The sequence below is a fragment of the Ranitomeya variabilis genome, unplaced genomic scaffold, assembly GCF_051348905.1.
Source record: "Ranitomeya variabilis isolate aRanVar5 unplaced genomic scaffold, aRanVar5.hap1 Scaffold_552, whole genome shotgun sequence".
Classification (NCBI taxonomy): Eukaryota; Metazoa; Chordata; class Amphibia; order Anura; family Dendrobatidae; genus Ranitomeya; species Ranitomeya variabilis.
Window position 1 is genome coordinate 120,929 of NW_027508188.1, and position 13,984 is coordinate 134,912.

The following is a 13,984-nucleotide window of genomic DNA, read 5'->3' on the forward strand; positions in this document are numbered from 1 at the left end:
ATCTTCTTCCCACTAGGCTCAGGCAGGTCACTGGTGCAATCCTCTTCAGCCACTGTGACGTGACCTCTCTCCTCCACGACGTCAACTGAAAAAAAACACACAGCGTTCTGCTGGCTCGACTCCCGATGGATGTCTGGGGCCTTCACAGCAGGGCCCCCCAGCGCCAACATACTGGGGGCACCCTGCTCCAACCCAACAGACTCATGGACATGGCCAGGTGTTTTGGCCTCCGCTGCAAGAGCGGCAGGACCTCGCAGCCTCGACTCCCGAACCTCCGACTCCACAGCCCGCCCATCAGAAGGGGCTAAAGGACGAATAGGAAACACATGAGAGGAGGTACTGGGGTCTTGGGCTCTCCCAGCCCCTACAGAGGACCCAGCAGCCTCGGCATAAGTCTTTGCTCTATTGGGGCAGTTCCGGAACCTATGTCCATTATCACCGCAGAGATTGCACCTTCTGTCCAAAGGACAGTCCTTCATTTGGTGCCCATAACCACTACAGTTATTGCAGCGGTCTACCTTTCTGTCTTTGCAGGATGCCTGTGTATGTCCCATCTTTCCACAGTTCCTGCATGACATTGGCATTCCAGGATAGAACAGATACCCCCTGCTCTTACCGATAACAAAAGTTGATGGGGGTGTAACATTCCTCCTAAACCATTAGGGTCTCTCTTCAGACGAACTAAGAACCTCCTTTTCCCACACCAGAAACCAACTCTGTTCATCACCTCTCCTTGGTATCGTAGCTCATAACAGTACCGCTTTAAGTAGGTGGCGATGTCATCTACGTCCACATAGGGATTGGGGAAGTGAACCACCACAGGGATTTCATCATAGGCAAATAGGAGACAAAAGGTTAAGTCATCAAGTTCATCCATGTCAGACTTTTCATTTACCTTTTGCACCAGTTGTTGACAGCATCCCTGGGTCTTAAAGGTGATGGTGTAGGTTCCTTTAAATTCATTGTCCTGGAAACAGAAGATGTCACTCCTCTCGAACTCCAAGACTCCAAGCAAGACCTTATGGCAAACGAAAGACAGGTTCTTCTCCTTCCGAGCACTTTCATGAACTTCAATCCTCACGGTATTCTTCATCCGGGATTCCCCCGATGCATAAGATAGCAAAGCTGGCATCCTCCACAAGGAAATCCACACCAACTCTAAGAAAAAGAAAAGGCACAAGCCTTTAGGGGATCCCTTCTCGTTGCCCACGGACTAATCCTCTCTCCCAATAGCAGCAGGGGGGTGAAGTCCCTCCGAAGAGGAACGATCCCCCCAGGCCAAGAGAGAGGGTACCGAGGGCACCTAACTCGACCAGATCGCACAGGTAAACCTGATAGATCTTAGCCAAAAGGCTGAGAAGAGATGATCAGAAATGGTTTGCCACTTGGGCCGCACCAAGGCCTACAACCGACACCCACTGTGGAGACGTAGCAAAAGATTGCCGCAGGGAAGACATTTCCAGAAACTCTGGATGCTCTGTCGATGACAGCTCTGCGGTGTGCATGTGTTCAAGCTGTGCGCAACGCATTTTGAATCTGCATAACCACACCCTCCATCCCCGTGAAGGTTCCGTGTGACAAAGCAAGCTCCATTTCCAGCTCCCTGTTCCAAAAATCCATTTAATATATGGTCCCCAAATAGGGGACGTATCAGATATTAAACTAATAAGAACAGACACTACGCTTGATCTTGAGCCATTTGGCCGAGAAGAGATGATCAGAAATGGTTTGCCACGGGCCGCACCAAGGCCTACAACCGACACCCACTGTGGAGACGTAGCAAAAGATTGCCGCAGGGAAGACATTTCCAGAAACTCTGGATGCTCTGTCGATGACAGTTCTGCGGTGTGCATGTGTTCAAGCTGTGCGCAACGCGTTTTGAATCTGCATAACCACACCCTCCATCCCCATGAAGGTTCCGTGTGACAAAGCAAGCTCCATTTCCAGCTCCCTGTTCCAAAAATCCATTTAATATATGGTCCCCAAATAGGGGACGTATCAGATATTAAACTAATAAGAACAGGCACTACGCTTGATCTTGAGCCATTTGGCCGAGAAGAGATGATCAGAAATGGTTTGCCACTTGGGCCGCACCAAGGCCTACAACCGACACCCACTGTGGAGATGTAGCAAAAGATTGCCGCAGGGAAGACATTTCCAGAAACTCTGGATGCTCTATCGATGACAGTTCTGCGGTGTGCATGTGTTCAAGCTGTGCGCAACGCGTTTTGAATCTGCATAACCACACCCTCCATCCCCGTGAAGGTTCCGTGTGACAGATCAAGCTCCATTTCCAGCTCCCTGTTCCAAAAATCCATTTAATATATGGTCCCCAAATAGGGGACGTATCAGATATTAAACTAATAAGAACAGACACTACGCTTGATCTTGAGCCATTTGGCCGAGAAGAGATGATCAGAAATGGTTTGCCACTTGGGCCGCACCAAGGCCTACAACCGACATCCACTGTGGAGATGTAGCAAAAGATCGCCGCAGGGAAGACATTTCCAGAAACTCTGGATGCTCTATCGATGACAGTTCTGCGGTGTGCATGTGTTCAAGCTGTGCGCAACGCGTTTTGAATCTGCATAACCACACCCTCCATCCCTGTGAAGGTTAAGTGTGACAAAGCAAGCTCCATTTCCAGCTCCCTGTTCCAAAAATCCATTTAATATATGGTCCCCAAATAGGGGACCAATCAGATATTAAACTAATAAGAACAGACACTACGCTTGATCTTGAGCCATTTGGCCGAGAAGAGATGATCAGAAATGGTTTGCCACGGGCCGCACCAAGGCCTACAACCGACACCCACTGTGGAGACGTAGCAAAAGATTGCCGCAGGGAAGACATTTCCAGAAACTCTGGATGCTCTGTCGATGACAGTTCTGCGGTGTGCATGTGTTCAAGCTGTGCGCAACGCGTTTTGAATCTGCATAACCACACCCTCCATCCCCATGAAGGTTCCGTGTGACAAAGCAAGCTCCATTTCCAGCTCCCTGTTCCAAAAATCCATTTAATATATGGTCCCCAAATAGGTGACGTATCAGATATTAAACTAATAAGAACAGGCACTACGCTTGATCTTGAGCCATTTGGCCGAGAAGAGATGATCAGAAATGGTTTGCCACTTGGGCCGCACCAAGACCTACAACCGACACCCACTGTGGAGATGTAGCAAAAGATCGCCGCAGGGAAGACATTTCCAGAAACTCTGGATGCTCTATCGATGACAGTTCTGCGGTGTGCATGTGTTCAAGCTGTGCGCAACGCGTTTTGAATCTGCATAACAACACCCTCCATCCCCATGAAGGTTCCGTGTGACAAAGCAAGCTCCATTTCCAGCTCCCTGTTCCAAAAATCCATTTAATATATGGTCCCCAAATAGGGGACGTATCAGATATTAAATTAATAAGAACAGGCACTACGCTTGATCTTGAGCCATTTGGCCGAGAAGAGATGATCAGAAATGGTTTGCCACTTGGGCCGCACCAAGGCCTACAACCGACACCCACTGTGGAGACGTAGCAAAAGATTGCCGCAGGGAAGACATTTCCAGAAACTCTGGATGCTCTGTCGACGACAGTTCTGCGGTGTGCATGTGTTCAAGCTGTGCGCAACGCGTTTTGAATCTGCATAACCACACCCTCCATCCCCGTGAAGGTTCCGTGTGACAGATCAAGCTCCATTTCCAGCTCCCTGTTCCAAAAATCCATTTAATATATGGTCCCCAAATTGGGGACGTATCAGATATTAAACTAATAAGAACAGACACTACGCTTGATCTTGAGCCATTTGGCCGAGAAGAGATGATCAGAAATGGTTTGCCACTTGGGCCGCACCAAGGCCTACAACCGACATCCACTGTGGAGATGTAGCAAAAGATCGCCGCAGGGAAGACATTTCCAGAAACTCTGGATGCTCTATCGATGACAGTTCTGCGGTGTGCATGTGTTCAAGCTGTGCGCAACGCGTTTTGAATCTGCATAACCACACCCTCCATCCCCATGAAGGTTCCGTGTGACAAAGCAAGCTCCATTTCCAGCTCCCTGTTCCAAAAATCCATTTAATATATGGTCCCCAAATAGGGGACGTATCAGATATTAAATTAATAAGAACAGGCACTACGCTTGATCTTGAGCCATTTGGCCGAGAAGAGATGATCAGAAATGGTTTGCCACTTGGGCCGCACCAAGGCCTACAACCGACACCCACTGTGGAGACGTAGCAAAAGATTGCCGCAGGGAAGACATTTCCAGAAACTCTGGATGCTCTGTCGACGACAGTTCTGCGGTGTGCATGTGTTCAAGCTGTGCGCAACGCGTTTTGAATCTGCATAACCACACCCTCCATCCCCGTGAAGGTTCCGTGTGACAGATCAAGCTCCATTTCCAGCTCCCTGTTCCAAAAATCCATTTAATATATGGTCCCCAAATAGGGGACGTATCAGATATTAAACTAATAAGAACAGACACTACGCTTGATCTTGAGCCATTTGGCCGAGAAGAGATGATCAGAAATGGTTTGCCACTTGGGCCGCACCAAGGCCTACAACCGACATCCACTGTGGAGATGTAGCAAAAGATCGCCGCAGGGAAGACATTTCCAGAAACTCTGGATGCTCTATCGATGACAGTTCTGCGGTGTGCATGTGTTCAAGCTGTGCGCAACGCGTTTTGAATCTGCATAACCACACCCTCCATCCCTGTGAAGGTTAAGTGTGACAAAGCAAGCTCCATTTCCAGCTCCCTGTTCCAAAAATCCATTTAATATATGGTCCCCAAATAGGGGACCAATCAGATATTAAACTAATAAGAACAGACACTACGCTTGATCTTGAGCCATTTGGCCGAGAAGAGATGATCAGAAATGGTTTGCCACGGGCCGCACCAAGGCCTACAACCGACACCCACTGTGGAGACGTAGCAAAAGATTGCCGCAGGGAAGACATTTCCAGAAACTCTGGATGCTCTGTCGATGACAGTTCTGCGGTGTGCATGTGTTCAAGCTGTGCGCAACGCGTTTTGAATCTGCATAACCACACCCTCCATCCCCGTGAAGGTTCCGTGTGACAGATCAAGCTCCATTTCCAGCTCCCTGTTCCAAAAATCCATTTAATATATGGTCCCCAAATAGGGGACGTATCAGATATTAAACTAATAAGAACAGGCACTACGCTTGATCTTGAGGCATTTGGCCGAGAAGAGATGATCAGAAATGGTTTGCCACTTGGGCCGCACCAAGGCCTACAACCGACACCCACTGTGGAGATGTAGCAAAAGATTGCCGCAGGGAAGACATTTCCAGAAACTCTGGATGCTCTATCGATGACAGTTCTGCGGTGTGCATGTGTTCAAGCTGTGCGCAACGCATTTTGAATCTGCCTAACCACACCCTCCATCCCCGTGAAGGTTCCGTGTGACAAAGCAAGCTCCATTTCCAGCTCCCTGTTCCAAAAATCCATTTAATATATGGTCCCCAAATAGGGGACGTATCAGATATTAAATTAATAAGAACAGGCACTACGCTTGATCTTGAGCCATTTGGCCGAGAAGAGATGATCAGAAATGGTTTGCCACTTGGGCCGCACCAAGGCCTACAACCGACACCCACTGTGGAGACGTAGCAAAAGATTGCCGCAGGGAAGACATTTCCAGAAACTCTGGATGCTCTGTCGACGACAGTTCTGCGGTGTGCATGTGTTCAAGCTGTGCGCAACGCGTTTTGAATCTGCATAACCACACCCTCCATCCCCGTGAAGGTTCCGTGTGACAGATCAAGCTCCATTTCCAGCTCCCTGTTCCAAAAATCCATTTAATATATGGTCCCCAAATAGGGGACGTATCAGATATTAAACTAATAAGAACAGACACTACGCTTGATCTTGAACCATTTGGCCGAGAAGAGATGATCAGAAATGGTTTGCCACTTGGGCCGCACCAAGGCCTACAACCGACATCCACTGTGGAGATGTAGCAAAAGATCGCCGCAGGGAAGACATTTCCAGAAACTCTGGATGCTCTGTCGACGACAGTTCTGCGGTGTGCATGTGTTCAAGCTGTGCGCAACGCATTTTGAATCTGCCTAACCACACCCTCCATCCCCGTGAAGGTTCCGTGTGACAAAGCAAGCTCCATTAACAGCTCCCTGTTCCAAAAATCCATTTAATATATGGTCCCCAAATAGGGGATGCATCAGATATTAAACTAATAAGAACAGACACTACGCTTGATCTTGAGCCATTTGGCCGAGAAGAGATGATCAGAAATGGTTTGCCACTTGGGCCGCACCAAGGCCTACAACCGACATCCACTGTGGAGACGTAGCAAAAGATTGCCGCAGGGAAGACATTTCCAGAAACTCTGGATGCTCTGTCGATGACAGTTCTGCGGTGTGCATGTGTTCAAGCTGTGCGCAACGGGTTTTGAATCTGCATAACCACACCCTCCATCCCCGTGAAGGTTCCGTGCGACAAAGCAAGCTCCATTTCCAGCTCCCTGTTCCAAAAATCCATTTAATATATGGTCCCCAAATAGGGAACGTATCAGATATTAAACTAATAAGAACAGACACTACGCTTGATCTTGAGCCATTTGGCCGAGAAGAGATGATCAGAAATGGTTTGCCACTTGGGCCGCACCAAGGCCTACAACCGACACCCACTGTGGAGACGTAGCAAAAGATTGCCGCAGGGAAGACATTTCCAGAAACTCTGGATGCTCTGTTGATGACAGTTCTGCGGTGTGCATGTGTTCAAGCTGTGCGCAACGCGTTTTGAATCTGCATAACCACACCCTCCATCCCCGTGAAGGTTCCGTGTGACAAAGCAAGCTCCATTTCCAGCTCCCTGTTCCAAAAATCCATTTAATATATGGTCCCCAAATAGGGGACGTATCAGATATTAAACTAATAAGAACAGACACTACGCTTGATCTTGAGCCATTTGGCCGAGAAGAGATGATCAGAAATGGTTTGCCACTTGGGCCGCACCAAGGCCTACAACCGACACCCACTGTGGAGACGTAGCAAAAGATTGCCGCAGGGAAGACATTTCCAGAAACTCTGGATGCTCTGTTGATGACAGTTCTGCGGTGTGCATGTGTTCAAGCTGTGCGCAACGCGTTTTGAATCTGCATAACCACACCCTCCATCCCCGTGAAGGTTCCGTGTGACAAAGCAAGCTCCATTTCCAGCTCCCTGTTCCAAAAATCCATTTAATACATGGTCCTCAAATAGGGGACGTATCAGATATTAAACTAATAAGAACAGACACTACGCTTGATCTTGAGCCATTTGGCCGAGAAGAGATGATCAGAAATGGTTTGCCACTTGGGCCGCACCAAGGCCTACAACCGACACCCACTGTGGAGACGTAGCAAAAGATTGCCGCAGGGAAGACATTTCCAGAAACTCTGGATGCTCTGTTGATGACAGTTCTGCGGTGTGCATGTGTTCAAGCTGTGCGCAACGCGTTTTGAATCTGCATAACCACACCCTCCATCCCCGTGAAGGTTCCGTGTGACAAAGCAAGCTCCATTTCCAGCTCCCTGTTCCAAAAATCCATTTAATATATGGTCCCCAAATAGGGGACGTATCAGATATTAAACTAATAAGAACAGACACTACGCTTGATCTTGAGCCATTTGGCCGAGAAGAGATGATCAGAAATGGTTTGCCACTTGGGCCGCACCAAGGCCTACAACCGACACCCACTGTGGAGACGTAGCAAAAGATTGCCGCAGGGAAGACATTTCCAGAAACTCTGGATGCTCTGTCGATGACAGTTCTGCGGTGTGCATGTGTTCAAGCTGTGCGCAACGCGTTTTGAATCTGCATAACCACACCCTCCATCCCCGTGAAGGTTCCGTGTGACAAAGCAAGCTCCATTTCCAGCTCCCTGTTCCAAAAATCCATTTAATACATGGTCCCCAAATAGGGGACGTATCAGATATTAAACTAATAAGAACCAGACACTACGCTTGATCTTGATCCATTTGGCCGAGAAGAGATGATCAGAAATGGTTTGCCACTTGGGCCGCACCAAGGCCTACAACCGACACCCACTGTTAAGACGTAGCAAAAGAGTGCTGCAGGGAAGACATTTCCAGAAACTCTGGATGCTCTGTTGATGACAGTTCTGCGGTGTGCATGTGTTCAAGCTGTGCGCAACGCGTTTTGAATCTGCATAACCACACCCTCCATCCCCGTGAAGGTTCCGTGTGACAAAGCAAGCTCCATTTCCAGCTCCCTGTTCCAAAAATCCATTTAATATATGGTCCCCAAATAGGGGACGTAACAGATATTAAACTAATAAGAACAGACACTACGCTTGATCTTGAGCCATTTGGCCGAGAAGAGATGATCAGAAATGGTTTGCCACTTGGGCCGCACCAAGGCCTACAACCGACACCCACTGTGGAGACGTAGCAAAAGATTGCCGCAGGGAAGACATTTCCAGAAACTCTGGATGCTCTGTCGATGACAGTTCTGCGGTGTGCATGTGTTCAAGCTGTGCGCAACGCGTTTTGAATCTGCATAACCACACCCTCCATCCCCGTGAAGGTTCCGTGTGACAAAGCAAGCTCCATTTCCAGCTCCCTGTTCCAAAAATCCATTTAATATATGGTCCCCAAATAGGGGACGTATCAGATATTAAACTAATAAGAACAGACACTACGCTTGATCTTGAGCCATTTGGCCGAGAAGAGATGATCAGAAATGGTTTGCCACTTGGGCCGCACCAAGGCCTACAACCGACACCCACTGTGGAGACGTAGCAAAAGATTGCCGCAGGGAAGACATTTCCAGAAACTCTGGATGCTCTGTCGATGACAGTTCTGCGGTGTGCATGTGTTCAAGCTCTGCGCAACGCGTTTTGAATCTGCATAACCACACCCTCCATCCCCGTGAAGGTTCCGTGCGACAAAGCAAGCTCCATTTCCAGCTCCCTGTTCCAAAAATCCATTTAATATATGGTCCCCAAATAGGGGACGTATCAGATATTAAACTAATAAGGACAGACACTACACTTGATCTTGAGCCATTTGGCCGAGAAGAGTTGATCAGAAATGGTTTGCCACTTGGGCCGCACCAAGGCCTACAACCGACACCCACTGTGGAGACGTAGCAAAAGATTGCCGCAGGGAAGACATTTCCAGAAACTCTGGATGCTCTGTCGATGACAGTTCTGCGGTGTGCATGTGTTCAAGCTGTGCGCAACGCGTTTTGAATCTGCATAACCACACCCTCCATCCCCGTGAAGGTTCCGTGTGACAAAGCAAGCTCCATTTCCAGCTCCCTGTTCCAAAAATCCATTTAATATATGGTCCCCAAATAGGGGACGTATCAGATATTAAACTAATAAGAACAGACACTACGCTTGATCTTGAGCCATTTGGCCAAGAAGAGATGATCAGAAATGGTTTGCCACTTGGGCCGCACCAAGGCCTACAACCGACACCCACTGTGGAGACGTAGCAAAAGATTGCCGCAGGGAAGACATTTCCAGAAACTCTGGATGATCTGTCGATGACAGTTCTGCGGTGTGCATGTGTTCAAGCTGTGTGAAACGCGTTTTGAATCTGCATAACCACACCCTCCACCCCCGTGATGGTTCCGTGCGACAAAGCAAGCTCCATTTCCAGCTCCCTGTTCCAAAAATCCATTTAATATATGGTCCCCAAATAGGGGACGTATCAGATATTAAACTAATAAGAACAGACACTACGCTTGATCTTGAGCCATTTGGCCGAGAAGAGATGATCAGAAATGATTTGCCACTTGGGCCGCACCAAGGCCTACAACCGACACCCACTGTGGAGACGTAGCAAAAGATTGCCGCAGGGAAGACATTTCCAGAAACTCTGGATGCTCTGTCGATGACAGTTCTGCGGTGTGCATGTGTTCAAGCTGTGCGCAACGCGTTTTGAATCTGCATAACCACACCCTCCATCCCCGTGAAGGTTCCGTGTGACAAAGCAAGCTCCATTTCCAGCTCCCTGTTCCAAAAATCCATTTAATATATGGTCCCCAAATAGGGGACGTATCAGATATTAAACTAATAAGAACAGACACTACGCTTGATCTTGAGCCATTTGGCCGAGAAGAGATGATCAGAAATGGTTTGCCACTTGGGCCGCACCAAGGCCTACAACCGACATCCACTGTGAGACGTAGCAAAAGATTGCCGCAGGGAAGACATTTCCAGAAACTCTGGATGCTCTATCGATGACAGTTCTGCGGTGTGCATGTGTTCAAGCTGTGCGCAACGCGTTTTGAATCTGCATAACCACACCCTCCATCCCCGTGAAGGTTCCGTGCGACAAAGCAAGCTCCATTTCCAGCTCCCTGTTCCAAAAATCCATTTAATATATGGTCCCCAAATAGGGGACGTATCAGATATTAAACTAATAAGAACAGACACTACACTTGATCTTGAGCCATTTGGCCGAGAAGAGATAATCAGAAATGATTTGCCACTTGGGCCGCACCAAGGCCTACAACCGACACCCACTGTGGAGACGTAGCAAAAGATTGCCGCAGGGAAGACATTTCCAGAAACTCTGGATGCTCTGTCGATGACAGTTCTGCGGTGTGCATGTGTTCAAGCTGTGCGCAACGCGTTTTGAATCTGCATAACCACACCCTCCATCCCCGTGAAGGTTCCGTGTGACAAAGCAAGCTCCATTTCCAGCTCCCTGTTCCAAAAATCCATTTAATATATGGTCCCCAAATAGGGGACGTATCAGATATTAAATTAATAAGAACAGGCACTACGCTTGATCTTGAGCCATTTGGCCGAGAAGAGATGATCAGAAATGGTTTGCCACTTGGGCCGCACCAAGGCCTAAAACCGACACCCACTGTGGAGACGTAGCAAAAGATTGCCGCAGGGAAGACATTTCCAGAAACTCTGGATGCTCTGTCGACGACAGTTCTGCGGTGTGCATGTGTTCAAGCTGTGCGCAACGCGTTTTGAATCTGCATAACCACACCCTCCATCCCCGTGAAGGTTCCGTGTGACAGATCAAGCTCCATTTCCAGCTCCCTGTTCCAAAAATCCATTTAATATATGGTCCCCAAATAGGGGACGTATCAGATATTAAACTAATAAGAACAGACACTACGCTTGATCTTGAGCCATTTGGCCGAGAAGAGATGATCAGAAATGGTTTGCCACTTGGGCCGCACCAAGGCCTACAACCGACATCCACTGTGGAGATGTAGCAAAAGATCGCCGCAGGGAAGACATTTCCAGAAACTCTGGATGCTCTATCGATGACAGTTCTGCGGTGTGCATGTGTTCAAGCTGTGCGCAACGCGTTTTGAATCTGCATAACCACACCCTCCATCCCTGTGAAGGTTAAGTGTGACAAAGCAAGCTCCATTTCCAGCTCCCTGTTCCAAAAATCCATTTAATATATGGTCCCCAAATAGGGGACCAATCAGATATTAAACTAATAAGAACAGACACTACGCTTGATCTTGAGCCATTTGGCCGAGAAGAGATGATCAGAAATGGTTTGCCACGGGCCGCACCAAGGCCTACAACCGACACCCACTGTGGAGACGTAGCAAAAGATTGCCGCAGGGAAGACATTTCCAGAAACTCTGGATGCTCTGTCGATGACAGTTCTGCGGTGTGCATGTGTTCAAGCTGTGCGCAACGCGTTTTGAATCTACATAACCACACCCTCCATCCCCATGAAGGTTCCGTGTGACAAAGCAAGCTCCATTTCCAGCTCCCTGTTCCAAAAATCCATTTAATATATGGTCCCCAAATAGGGGACGTATCAGATATTAAACTAATAAGAACAGGCACTACGCTTGATCTTGAGCCATTTGGCCGAGAAGAGATGATCAGAAATGGTTTGCCACTTGGGCCGCACCAAGACCTACAACCGACACCCACTGTGGAGATGTAGCAAAAGATTGCCGCAGGGAAGACATTTCCAGAAACTCTGGATGCTCTATCGATGACAGTTCTGCGGTGTGCATGTGTTCAAGCTGTGCGCAACGCGTTTTGAATCTGCATAACCACACCCTCCATCCCCATGAAGGTTCCGTGTGACAAAGCAAGCTCCATTTCCAGCTCCCTGTTCCAAAAATCCATTTAATATATGGTCCCCAAATAGGGGACGTATCAGATATTAAATTAATAAGAACAGGCACTACGCTTGATCTTGAGCCATTTGGCCGAGAAGAGATGATCAGAAATGGTTTGCCACTTGGGCCGCACCAAGGCCTACAACCGACACCCACTGTGGAGACGTAGCAAAAGATTGCCGCAGGGAAGACATTTCCAGAAACTCTGGATGCTCTGTCGACGACAGTTCTGCGGTGTGCATGTGTTCAAGCTGTGCGCAACGCGTTTTGAATCTGCATAACCACACCCTCCATCCCCGTGAAGGTTCCGTGTGACAGATCAAGCTCCATTTCCAGCTCCCTGTTCCAAAAATCCATTTAATATATGGTCCCCAAATAGGGGACGTATCAGATATTAAACTAATAAGAACAGACACTACGCTTGATCTTGAGCCATTTGGCCGAGAAGAGATGATCAGAAATGGTTTGCCACTTGGGCCGCACCAAGGCCTACAACCGACATCCACTGTGGAGATGTAGCAAAAGATCGCCGCAGGGAAGACATTTCCAGAAACTCTGGATGCTCTATCGATGACAGTTCTGCGGTGTGCATGTGTTCAAGCTGTGCGCAACGCGTTTTGAATCTGCATAACCACACCCTCCATCCCTGTGAAGGTTAAGTGTGACAAAGCAAGCTCCATTTCCAGCTCCCTGTTCCAAAAATCCATTTAATATATGGTCCCCAAATAGGGGACCAATCAGATATTAAACTAATAAGAACAGACACTACGCTTGATCTTGAGCCATTTGGCCGAGAAGAGATGATCAGAAATGGTTTGCCACGGGCCGCACCAAGGCCTACAACCGACACCCACTGTGGAGACGTAGCAAAAGATTGCCGCAGGGAAGACATTTCCAGAAACTCTGGATGCTCTGTCGATGACAGTTCTGCGGTGTGCATGTGTTCAAGCTGTGCGCAACGCGTTTTGAATCTACATAACCACACCCTCCATCCCCATGAAGGTTCCGTGTGACAAAGCAAGCTCCATTTCCAGCTCCCTGTTCCAAAAATCCATTTAATATATGGTCCCCAAATAGGGGACGTATCAGATATTAAACTAATAAGAACAGGCACTACGCTTGATCTTGAGCCATTTGGCCGAGAAGAGATGATCAGAAATGGTTTGCCACTTGGGCCGCACCAAGACCTACAACCGACACCCACTGTGGAGATGTAGCAAAAGATTGCCGCAGGGAAGACATTTCCAGAAACTCTGGATGCTCTATCGATGACAGTTCTGCGGTGTGCATGTGTTCAAGCTGTGCGCAACGCGTTTTGAATCTGCATAACCACACCCTCCATCCCCATGAAGGTTCCGTGTGACAAAGCAAGCTCCATTTCCAGCTCCCTGTTCCAAAAATCCATTTAATATATGGTCCCCAAATAGGGGACGTATCAGATATTAAATTAATAAGAACAGGCACTACGCTTGATCTTGAGCCATTTGGCCGAGAAGAGATGATCAGAAATGGTTTGCCACTTGGGCCGCACCAAGGCCTACAACCGACACCCACTGTGGAGACGTAGCAAAAGATTGCCGCAGGGAAGACATTTCCAGAAACTCTGGATGCTCTGTCGACGACAGTTCTGCGGTGTGCATGTGTTCAAGCTGTGCGCAACGCGTTTTGAATCTGCATAACCACACCCTCCATCCCCGTGAAGGTTCCGTGTGACAGATCAAGCTCCATTTCCAGCTCCCTGTTCCAAAAATCCATTTAATATATGGTCCCCAAATAGGGGACGTATCAGATATTAAACTAATAAGAACAGACACTACGCTTGATCTTGAGCCATTTGGCCGAGAAGAGATGATCAGAAATGGTTTGCCACTTGGGCCGC

The 13,984-nt window shown here is 48.2% G+C and overlaps 1 non-coding gene and 35 pseudogenes across 1 annotated transcript; all 36 read right to left on the reverse strand.

Moving 5' to 3' along the window:
• Nucleotides 1-1,541: 1,541 nt before the first annotated feature.
• LOC143790881 (U2 spliceosomal RNA) lies at nt 1,542-1,715 on the reverse strand (annotated as a pseudogene).
• A 174-nt stretch (nt 1,716-1,889) lies between these two features.
• Nucleotides 1,890-2,063, reverse strand: LOC143790987 (U2 spliceosomal RNA; annotated as a pseudogene).
• Nucleotides 2,064-2,261: 198 nt separating this feature from the next.
• Nucleotides 2,262-2,413, reverse strand: LOC143791075 (U2 spliceosomal RNA; annotated as a pseudogene).
• Nucleotides 2,414-2,589: 176 nt separating this feature from the next.
• On the reverse strand, nt 2,590-2,763 carry LOC143791015 (U2 spliceosomal RNA; annotated as a pseudogene).
• A 174-nt stretch (nt 2,764-2,937) lies between these two features.
• Nucleotides 2,938-3,111, reverse strand: LOC143791176 (U2 spliceosomal RNA; annotated as a pseudogene).
• A 176-nt stretch (nt 3,112-3,287) lies between these two features.
• On the reverse strand, nt 3,288-3,461 carry LOC143791150 (U2 spliceosomal RNA; annotated as a pseudogene).
• A 198-nt stretch (nt 3,462-3,659) lies between these two features.
• Nucleotides 3,660-3,811, reverse strand: LOC143791042 (U2 spliceosomal RNA; annotated as a pseudogene).
• A 176-nt stretch (nt 3,812-3,987) lies between these two features.
• LOC143791165 (U2 spliceosomal RNA) lies at nt 3,988-4,161 on the reverse strand (annotated as a pseudogene).
• Nucleotides 4,162-4,359: 198 nt separating this feature from the next.
• On the reverse strand, nt 4,360-4,511 carry LOC143791076 (U2 spliceosomal RNA; annotated as a pseudogene).
• Nucleotides 4,512-4,687: 176 nt separating this feature from the next.
• Nucleotides 4,688-4,861, reverse strand: LOC143791016 (U2 spliceosomal RNA; annotated as a pseudogene).
• A 196-nt stretch (nt 4,862-5,057) lies between these two features.
• Nucleotides 5,058-5,209, reverse strand: LOC143791216 (U2 spliceosomal RNA; annotated as a pseudogene).
• Nucleotides 5,210-5,385: 176 nt separating this feature from the next.
• On the reverse strand, nt 5,386-5,559 carry LOC143791191 (U2 spliceosomal RNA; annotated as a pseudogene).
• Nucleotides 5,560-5,757: 198 nt separating this feature from the next.
• LOC143791199 (U2 spliceosomal RNA) lies at nt 5,758-5,909 on the reverse strand (annotated as a pseudogene).
• Nucleotides 5,910-6,073: 164 nt separating this feature from the next.
• LOC143791123 (U2 spliceosomal RNA) lies at nt 6,074-6,259 on the reverse strand. The gene has a single exon (XR_013219889.1). It is a non-coding gene; the product is annotated as a U2 spliceosomal RNA (small nuclear RNA).
• Nucleotides 6,260-6,435: 176 nt separating this feature from the next.
• Nucleotides 6,436-6,609, reverse strand: LOC143790938 (U2 spliceosomal RNA; annotated as a pseudogene).
• A 176-nt stretch (nt 6,610-6,785) lies between these two features.
• LOC143790882 (U2 spliceosomal RNA) lies at nt 6,786-6,959 on the reverse strand (annotated as a pseudogene).
• A 176-nt stretch (nt 6,960-7,135) lies between these two features.
• LOC143791138 (U2 spliceosomal RNA) lies at nt 7,136-7,309 on the reverse strand (annotated as a pseudogene).
• Nucleotides 7,310-7,485: 176 nt separating this feature from the next.
• LOC143790883 (U2 spliceosomal RNA) lies at nt 7,486-7,659 on the reverse strand (annotated as a pseudogene).
• A 176-nt stretch (nt 7,660-7,835) lies between these two features.
• Nucleotides 7,836-8,010, reverse strand: LOC143791228 (U2 spliceosomal RNA; annotated as a pseudogene).
• A 176-nt stretch (nt 8,011-8,186) lies between these two features.
• LOC143791109 (U2 spliceosomal RNA) lies at nt 8,187-8,360 on the reverse strand (annotated as a pseudogene).
• Nucleotides 8,361-8,536: 176 nt separating this feature from the next.
• LOC143790884 (U2 spliceosomal RNA) lies at nt 8,537-8,710 on the reverse strand (annotated as a pseudogene).
• Nucleotides 8,711-8,886: 176 nt separating this feature from the next.
• Nucleotides 8,887-9,060, reverse strand: LOC143790959 (U2 spliceosomal RNA; annotated as a pseudogene).
• Nucleotides 9,061-9,236: 176 nt separating this feature from the next.
• On the reverse strand, nt 9,237-9,410 carry LOC143790930 (U2 spliceosomal RNA; annotated as a pseudogene).
• A 138-nt stretch (nt 9,411-9,548) lies between these two features.
• Nucleotides 9,549-9,760, reverse strand: LOC143790804 (U2 spliceosomal RNA; annotated as a pseudogene).
• A 176-nt stretch (nt 9,761-9,936) lies between these two features.
• LOC143790885 (U2 spliceosomal RNA) lies at nt 9,937-10,110 on the reverse strand (annotated as a pseudogene).
• Nucleotides 10,111-10,285: 175 nt separating this feature from the next.
• Nucleotides 10,286-10,459, reverse strand: LOC143790897 (U2 spliceosomal RNA; annotated as a pseudogene).
• Nucleotides 10,460-10,635: 176 nt separating this feature from the next.
• On the reverse strand, nt 10,636-10,809 carry LOC143791180 (U2 spliceosomal RNA; annotated as a pseudogene).
• Nucleotides 10,810-11,007: 198 nt separating this feature from the next.
• LOC143791077 (U2 spliceosomal RNA) lies at nt 11,008-11,159 on the reverse strand (annotated as a pseudogene).
• Nucleotides 11,160-11,335: 176 nt separating this feature from the next.
• LOC143791017 (U2 spliceosomal RNA) lies at nt 11,336-11,509 on the reverse strand (annotated as a pseudogene).
• A 174-nt stretch (nt 11,510-11,683) lies between these two features.
• LOC143790993 (U2 spliceosomal RNA) lies at nt 11,684-11,857 on the reverse strand (annotated as a pseudogene).
• A 176-nt stretch (nt 11,858-12,033) lies between these two features.
• Nucleotides 12,034-12,207, reverse strand: LOC143791166 (U2 spliceosomal RNA; annotated as a pseudogene).
• Nucleotides 12,208-12,405: 198 nt separating this feature from the next.
• On the reverse strand, nt 12,406-12,557 carry LOC143791078 (U2 spliceosomal RNA; annotated as a pseudogene).
• A 176-nt stretch (nt 12,558-12,733) lies between these two features.
• Nucleotides 12,734-12,907, reverse strand: LOC143791018 (U2 spliceosomal RNA; annotated as a pseudogene).
• Nucleotides 12,908-13,081: 174 nt separating this feature from the next.
• On the reverse strand, nt 13,082-13,255 carry LOC143790994 (U2 spliceosomal RNA; annotated as a pseudogene).
• A 176-nt stretch (nt 13,256-13,431) lies between these two features.
• Nucleotides 13,432-13,605, reverse strand: LOC143791167 (U2 spliceosomal RNA; annotated as a pseudogene).
• A 198-nt stretch (nt 13,606-13,803) lies between these two features.
• Nucleotides 13,804-13,955, reverse strand: LOC143791079 (U2 spliceosomal RNA; annotated as a pseudogene).
• Between the last annotated feature and the right edge of the window lie 29 nt (nt 13,956-13,984).